The sequence below is a fragment of the Palaemon carinicauda genome, chromosome 24, assembly GCF_036898095.1.
Source record: "Palaemon carinicauda isolate YSFRI2023 chromosome 24, ASM3689809v2, whole genome shotgun sequence".
In the NCBI taxonomy this organism is placed as follows: Eukaryota; Metazoa; Arthropoda; class Malacostraca; order Decapoda; family Palaemonidae; genus Palaemon; species Palaemon carinicauda.
In genome coordinates this window covers 94,656,089-94,666,088 of record NC_090748.1, presented here as the reverse complement: position 1 = coordinate 94,666,088, position 10,000 = coordinate 94,656,089, and positions in this window count along the sequence as shown.

The following is a 10,000-nucleotide window of genomic DNA, read 5'->3' as shown; positions in this document are numbered from 1 at the left end:
CACGTTAGGAATTGCCTTGAGATCGCCAAAAGTAAAGTTTTGATAATATGCATCAATAGGATATTATTATTAAAGACTTGATTGCAATCACATACAGCGTCCGAATCCATGTAGGAATCCCCTTGAAATCCAGAATCTTAAGCTTTTGATAATATATATCAAATAGATATTATAAATACAGACTTGATTGCCATCATATCCAGCTGCCGAATTCATGTTAGGAATATCGTTAAGATCACCAGACTTAAGCTTTTGATAATATGCATCAATAGGATATTATAAATAAAGACTCGATTGCCATAATATTCAGCATCCGAAACCCTGTAGGAATTGCCTTGAAAGGAAGAGGCTTAAGCTTTTAGTAATATCTATGAATAAGAGTTTATGAATAAAGACTTGATTGCCATCATATCCAGTTGCCTAATACACGAGGAAATCACAATGAAATCAACAAGATTAGGCTTTTGGTGATATCCATCAATGGGATATTACCAATGAAGACTTGATTGCCATCATATCCAGCTGCCAAATCCACGAATGAGGCACCTTGAAATCAACAACATTAAGCTTTTGATAATATCCATCAATAGGATATTAGCAATTAAGGCTTGATTGCCATCATATCCAGCTGCCTATTCAATTAAGAAATCACCTTGAAATAAACAATCTTAAGCTTCTGGTAATATCCATCTTGAGGCTATAAGAAAGTCTAAAATACCTTGATAATAAGATATCTGGATGATAGCCAGGATCAGGAACTTAAGTAGAGATACCATTATAAAAGTCACCATCATTCCGTAAACATCATTATCTATACCAAAGACATCATAAGAAATTAGATGATATCTTAAGTGACAGATTCAAATGGCAGAACATAATAAAGAACCTGAATTAAGGCGTCGTATAAGATAATTGAAGGTCATCATTGGATTGAGTGGCTCTGTATCTCAAAAATATTACTCTCATTGGGTCAAATATATATATACATATATATATATATATATATATATATATATATATATATATATATATATATATATATATATATATATATATATATATATGTATATACATACATATATATATATATATATATATATATATATATATATATATATATATATATATATATATATATATATAATATCAGTTATTTTACTAGCTAGAATTATTTTTTACAGAGAATATGAATCCGATATCTATGCCAAATTATTTGCCTGTCTAAATCAGACGTTTTCATCTTATTTAATCTATTCCAATTATACAAATTGGTATGTTTTACGCTTCATGGTTAATATCCCCTGTCACTGTGGATTAACAATAACATCTATTACATAAAATATTTCAAAATTAATATCTTCCATAGAAACTTAATTAGCCAAACCTGTCCAAAATAAATTACTTTCAAGTTATCTGTAATGGAAATATTCATATTGCTTTTATATAGTCATATGCTTATCATATGCATGAATTGAATCACTGAGATTCATCGTGTCCTGTTTATCTTTAATATAATACTTAATGAAATCTGATGTCGTGTGAGATTGTTAATATTATTCTCTCAGTTTTCTTAGTCCTTTGTTTATGTCTACTTTGAGATTTGTTGGCCGTTGTCCTTATGCTAGATTCAATCTTATTCTGATATGCTCATTTTAACTTCATGCAGATATTTTTTTTTTCAATTTAGAGTTAAGTTTCTTTCTAGTTCAGATGAAATATATAATTTTTGCGAACAAATAATCTTGATATCTTACATTTCTTTCCTTGTCATCAGTTAAATGATATTTTCAATATGTGTCGAAACGTTATTGAAATCAAGAACATTGAAGAGAAAAAATTACTGATTATGAGAACATGAAGAAAAAATTTATCAGTTGAGAAGTGACGCTTACAAACACGTAAATATATGTAACCAAGATTTTATATATAAATTAATTAAAGATAAATCAGTTGCTTGTCACTAGATGTTAGATGCGATCATCTGACATAAGACAGTAGTCTTTTTATCGAACCAGAAAATACGAGTAACTTGAAGATGATCTATCCAATAAAGAGAGGCCAATGAAGATCAAAAGCCTAAGAAAGGCCTTGATCACTCTCTCCACAAAAGGATTTTGATGTGGTCCCTTGAAGAAGGAATCCCACGGAAGGGAGAAGAAATATTATGTTAGAATGAACCTGATACTGCGAATGGAAGTTATTCCATAAGAATAAAGTAGTCATTGATTTCTTTAGAGTCCGAATGATCAATCGTAGCGATAGATTATATTCTTATATTAGGATTCATTAAGAAAACTCATTTCAAAATCGAAGTTCCACTAAAAAGTATAACAAGAAAATACTTTCTTGGAGCAATATCATTGGGAATAATTCCGAAATTAAACTGTAAGAAGAGTCATATAATACCTCTAGATGAACAAAAGGTTAATTCATCAGTAGTGGCTTAATGTAAGGTCTTCTTATGGCTCATTCATTAAGTTAGTTCTCTCTCTAGAACCTTAATCGGACTTCAAAATTCATATTACAACCCGTGGAAGTTTAGCTATATATTTCTCTTTTATGTGAAGATATAGAGATATTGCTGCCAGAACACTGACAACAACTACTCTTGAGGATCATCGTGGGATGATAATAACTGTATTAAGAGCCCCTTGATAACTATGACTCTTGTACACGTGGACAGTAATAAACATATTTCCCTTTTTTATATCGTTCTCGGAATACTTCATATATTTTGGAATAATATTTTGGGGGAATTTTTTACACAATGTTTTTTCTTATTATTATCATCCAATAATCAATGGAATTTCCCTCTCTTATAACGGTACATTCTATTGTCGAAGCTTACCTATAGCAAAGCAATTAACATTCCTTGCCGTTAGTGGCCATTTCCCCTCACATCTAAGCCTTATTACAACATCAAAGTCAGCACATTCTCACGAATTTGCAAGATTCTTGAATTAGATCGTATAAACTATTGTCTATGGAGGCCAAATTATAGGTCAGTTTGATATCCATTACTATCGTAAAATATATAAGTCTATCTTATTACTATAACCCTAAAAATAGATTTTGTTTTTATCGCCTTTCAGTGAAACAACCATCGTCATATGACTGCATAAAGAGAAAGTAGCTCCTTGTATATATATATATATATATATATATATATATATATATATATATATATATATATATATGTATATACACACACACACATATATATATATATATATATATATATATATATATATATATATATATATATACACAAACACACACACACGCACACACATATATATATATATATATATATATATATATATATATATATATATATATATATATATATATATATATATATATATATATATATATATATATATATATATAGTGTGTCACTAAGACTGTTGATTTTAATCAATGTAAATTTCAACCACAATGCCATTTAATACCGAATTATATCTTTAATAATGTATACTCATTGGAAATTCATTCAAGATAAATGTTGCTGACTGGGCAGGGACTCGAACCTATGCACTGAGCCAAAATAACGCATGAATGGTCGATTTTACCAATCGGGCTATCAACAGAGATATACGTTCATTTCAAATACGTTGTACATATGACAGTCGAATTCAGAAATCTGTTCTTAGACTTAAATTAACCCATCAGACACCCCACCGTCAGAAGATCTTGTCCCACTCATGTATCACACACGTTTGTACATTATAACGGTATTTCTTATTTTTTATGTGTTGTCGTTATCGTTCTCCCATCACTGATAACCTGTCTATTCATGTGTTTTCCTGCTCTATTGTGTTTGATTTTTTTTGTGCCGTTCTTGACTGGAACTGGTTGTATAAATACTCAAGCTCCGACCAAATACAGTTCAGTTGCATTCACGAGAGTCTCTCAGTTACAAGCTAACTGCTTGCTGGCACATTGGTGACCACCTGGGTGTTCAACTACCTCCCGGGACTTACTCTTCGATGATACCGCCCTCAGACACTGACTCTACTATCAACGCCATGCCCCTGAAACTACCGTCCTTCACCAGAGGAGAAGTGTTTGCCTGGTCTCAACGTGCTGAAGTCCAGTTTCGCATAAAAGGCATAACTCAGTCAAGCACCAAAGCTGATTATGTTCTTGCAGCCAAACACGGGGACACTTTCCCGGAAAACTCCAAGTGACTTTGCAAACAAGGGTACACACCCATAAAGTACGAAGACCTCAAATCATACCTCCTCCAGCAGTACTTGCCATCACTTTCTGCCCATATAGCAAACCTTTTTAAGGTCTCTCATCAACCATTGGGGGACCAAAAGGCTTAGTTCGCCCTCAAGTAAATGACCAGTATTGCTCGCCTGCAACCTGTTGCTGACGGCTCTCCTCGTGAAGTGAATCTACTTCGCACACTTTGGGTACGGCGCATACCCAAACCTGAATATGCTGCCATCCTCGATGTCAATATTTTGCCCATGAAGGACCTGATAACCAAAGTCGATACACTTATAAACAGCCACTTTATCGCCTTCCAGACCTCCATCAACACCTCCACTCCTGATGAAGTGGACAACTATTCAAAATCGACCAAAGTTGATGTGAATACGGTAGGACACGGACGCCCTCCTCCGTGACGTGCCGGAGCCGCGACAAAGCCTCCCACCACTCACACATACCACCCCTCGCTTATGTCCCAACCACCAATCTCTCTAGCCACTCACCAACGCCCATCAGCCAAAGTTATGTTACTACCATTCCAAACTTGGGGTTGCTGGGAAGAAATGTGAGGATGGTTGTCAGTGGCCAAAAAGCGTGTGAGTAGGCCATCGCTAGCGGCGGTGGCCTCCCTCTCACTAATCTTTTCTTTTTAAATGACGCAGGTACTGGCGTCCGATTCTTGATAGACACGGGTGCTTAATGTTCTCTTCTGCCCAGATTACTCTCCAGAACAGAACATAATCTGTCTAAATCTGTCAACATACCCCTGATAGCTGACAACGGAACTGCAATAACCCCCCCCAGAAGGTCATGAAACCTTCACATTATTGTTTGGAAGCACCAAATATATATGGAAGTTTCTTGTTGCTGACGTCACATTGCCCATCCTCAGTGTGGACCTTCTCTCCCATTTCCCCCACCTGGTCGACCTAGCTCACAGACGTTTAGTTAATGGGGAATCGTACCCAGAAGTTTTCAGTATAGAACTTCGTCAAAACGCTCACAGTTCCCACAAAACATGATATTTATCACCATATGAAGACAACAGGCTCGCAGTGTTCTCCAGATTCAGACATCTGGCACTAAATAGTTTGACAGCCCCTAAACAAACGTTTGCCGAAATGTAAGAAATGGGCCTTTATCAAAAGGCATCCAGTCCATGGTCGTCACCCTTACACATTGTCCTGAAGAAAGATGGCTCTCTACATTCATGTGGGATTACTGGGGCCTAAACATGCAGACAGAACCGCATCACTACCTGCTCCCAAACATTGCCGACATGACCTCCTACTTGCCCAAAGAAAACGTTTTCTCCACGCTCGACCTCCTGAAGGGATATTATCAGGTGCCCATGAACTCAGAAGACATCCCCAAGACCGCCATCACCACCTCCTTTGGTAGATGCACCTTCAATTGCTCTTGTCTTGGCCGTTGTAATATTGGAGCCACTTTTCAACATCTCATGGACAGCATCTTAGGGGACATCCCCTTCTGTGTATGTTACATGAACAATATACTTGTGTTCTTTTCATCCAAAGAAGAACACCTCCGTCATCTACGCATTATGCTCAACTGCCTACAAAAGAACGGACTTTTTATCAGGTATGACCAGTGTACCTTTGGCACCAACGAAGTATCATTCTTAGTGCACCGTGTTACTCCTGAAGGATTCCAGCCTGTCCCTGAGAGCATAGTAGCCGATCAGAACTTCCGCACACCCTCGAACATTAAAGCACTGCAAGAATTCCTGGTCATGATCAACTATTGTCACCGTTTCCTGCCAGCCATTGCCGCCAGTCTTGGCCCCCTCTACACCTCCTTCAAGGACGAGCCAAAGGACCTAAAGGGGGATCCTCTTCAAGAAGCGGCCTTTTGCTACGCAAAGAATGCCCTATCAACCACTGCTGCTGTCACTTTTCTTATGCCACATGCACCTCTCCTTCTCTCCACTGATGACAGCAACATCGCTATTGGAGCAATCCTCAAGCATGTGGTCAATGGCTTGCCACGCCAATTGGGCTTTTTCAGTAGAAAAGTGTCCAAGGCAGAATCTGGCTACTCTACCTTTGACTCTGAATTGCTGGCGGTCCATTTGGCTATCTATCACTTTCACCACTTCTTGGAAGGTACCCACTTCATCTTTCACATGGACCACATGCCTCTGGTGGACGCCTTCACTCAACAGTCCGACGCCTGGTCCACCCGTCAATGCTGACATCTCTTCGCCGGGTCTAAATACAATTGTAGCCTTCAGCATGTCCCTCGGAAAATGAATCCCTTTACCAATGCCCTGTCAAGAAACATACTGACCGCCATTCACCTGGGATTGGATTACAACACTTCAGCAGAAGCCCCAAAAAAGATCCAGAGTATCAAGCATGTATGACATTCTGCACATCTCTCCGTTGGGAGGAAGTCCCTCTCGACAACTCCAATGCCACCCTCTTCTATGACGTCAGTACTGGTAGACCTAGATCGTGGTTACCTTTGCCAATGTACCGACAGGTGTTTGATTTCATGCATGGCCTTTCACATCCCTTGCACCATTCTACTGCACAGTTACTGAAGACAAAGTTCATTTGTCATGGCATTACTAAAGTTGCTAAGGATTGGGTCCATGCCATACTTCATCCCAAACCTAAAATATACAACACAAGGATTCAGGAGTGGGCACCGTTTATCAAACTCACTGGCACTTTTATACACATTCACGTCAATGTTGTAGGTCCCCTACCCACATCACATGGACATCATTACCTGTTTACCATCAACTACCATTATAATTGTTGGCCTGAAGCTATTCCTATCGAAAATGCAACATACATCTTGTGTACATGTGCCTTACTCTTAGGATGAATAGCAAGATTTGGTATCCCTGTGTATATTACTTTTGACAGGGGTACCACTTTTACCTCTCGATTGTGGACATCATTAGCGAATCTCCTAGCTGTCACCCTTCATCAGACAACCACATACAACCCTGCTGCCACCGGTGTTGTTGAACGTTTTCACTTTACTCTCAAAGCAGCTTTGATGTCAGCTGCCAGGACTCAAACTGGTTTATCCAGCTTTCCTGGGTCCTCATAGGACTAAAGACCACTCCTAAAGACGCCATGGATGTCTCGGCCGCTGGAATGGTTTATGGTGACTCATTTTCCTCCCTGACGAATTTTTTCCGTCTGCAACTTCCCCTAACAATCTCCAGTGCCTACGTTACATTGTGGGAAAATTTACTCCATGCCACCAGACTAACAAGGCCCAAGGTAAGCAACACATACTGACAGATCTGCACTCATTAATACAGGTTCTCCTGCACAACGACACTAGCAAAACTCCATATACTGACAGATCTGCACTCATTAATACAGGTTCTCCTGCACAACGACACTAGCAAGACTCCATTAACGCCCTCTTACACGGGCCCTTTCCTCGTGATCCGTCGCATGCCAATAGCATTCCTCTTCAACATGCATGGCAAAGAAGACATAGCAAAGAAGACATAGCAAAGAAGACTGGGTCTCCATTAATCCCCTAAAACCTGCATACCTCCTGCCAGATGATACCCTTATTGAACGCCTATCAAGAGCAGGGCGCCCTATTTCACATATATGCCTTTTTTTATTGGCAGAGCTATGTACCACTCGTGTATCACACACGCTAGTACAGTGTAACGGTATTTCTTATTTTTTGTATGTTGTTGTTATCACTCTCCTCTCAATGATAACCTATCTATCCATGTATTTTTCCTGCACCATTGTGTTTGAATTTTTGTGCCATTCTTGACTGGAATCGGTTGTATTGATACTCAAGCTCCGACCAAATTAAGTTCAGTTGCATTCATGAGAGTCTCTCAGTTACAATCTAACTGCTCGCCAGCATATTTTGTCAAACTATAGCTCCCCCATATATATATATATATGTATATATATATATATATATATATATATATATATATATATATATATATATATATGTATGTATATATATATATATATATATATATATATATATATAGGATTGATTTCAAGTCCAAGAACATTGTACCGCCTCAGGGCATAAGTTCGAATCCTTGCCTAACCAAAATCATTCATCCTATATGAATTCCCATTGCATATAGATTTCCAAAGGTTGAATTTGATATCATATGCCATTGTGATTGATATTTACATTGATTAAAATCCCGAGTGTTATTGATAAATGTTCAATGTATATATATATATATATATATATATATATATATATATATATATATATATATATATATATATATATATATATATGTGTGTGTGTGTGTGTGTATGTTAGTGTGTGTGTGTGTGTATCCCTTAATATCGAATTCGCTCTGCCTTGGGTTCTTAAGTTTTTGGGGGAATTTTTTTCATGATGAATATCTCTGTCCTATCAAGGGCCTGAACCTATTTTCGATAGACATAACGATAAACATTTGACTGTTTAGACCAGCCTAACGTTTACTCACATTTCTATCGATTATAGGGTATTTTTAACTCATTTGAAAATTGTTTTCAATACTTTGAAAAAATCTTGATTAACCTTTCTTAACAACTATCAACCTATCATCTTTGATAACCTTATATTCAATTAAAAAAATGATAAAAAAAATCAACCTCTCTTGTGATTTATTGACAATGATTTAAACTGACATTGATATCGTTGCAGAAGAAACCATTTCTTTGAAAAAAAATGCAAGGAGAAAAACTTTATTTAACTTCTCATCAGTCCAAGAGGCAATATAATCATTCACATTTCCGTCTCTCCAATCTATCATCTGAAACTTCTATGGCCAACACCAAGTTCTTTGAAACATCCTTATCAATATTTGTACTAATGGCGATGTATGTATGTATGTATGTATGTATTATACGTGTGTGTGTCCCTAATGGATTCTTTCAACTTATATTGAACCACGAAACAGCTTTACAGACATGCAAACATTTCCTAAGGAAATGATGATAAGGACTATTTTATTACTGATTTACACTCTGGAACGCCCTTATTAACAAACAAATTCACAGATGGATGACGCAACAGTCAGGCGTTGGTGAAGACACAGGAATGTGACTATTTTCTTTTTCCTTATTCGATTTGTGTATGTTTATTACGCTGATTATAAGAATATCAAATTACACCATAGACTTGTACCTTCTAGAATATAACTATTGCATCCTAATTGATTTGAATCTATAATTAATAATGATGTTCTCCATTCAAGGAAATTTCCTTTGGCAGCGCTGTCCTAAACTCGTCCCGCCAACCTTAACTATGCTGATGATTGTTACTTTGGTCACTTGTACAGGGACATGACTTAAAATTCATGTGTTCTGATGAAGAACGGAAATACTAAACACTTTCATAAGTAAACTCTCGTTGCTTCTGGTTGCATATGAAAAATTCACAGCATTTTCTGATAAAAATATTCCTTACTAATAAGGAAACAATCGTTGGACAATTTACCAACTATCAATTCTCTAGCATCTACCTTCCTAGCACAATTTTTGACCCACGTGGTCGTCAAAAAATTCACTATATTAGTTTGGACAAGGTGCCTCTGATGCCATCTATTGGTAGTAGAGTAAAACTTGTTGCGATGTAAGGGAGGGGGCTAGAGGAATCTGCGGTATTATGCCGTTCAGAAGCTAACAATATTGTTATTCTACGTAGTTTTACTAACAATACATATCATGCCATGAAACATATTAAAAATCTTTAGGTTTCATAAAATGTAATTGAAAATTAAATCCAATAACTGTGTAATTACTTG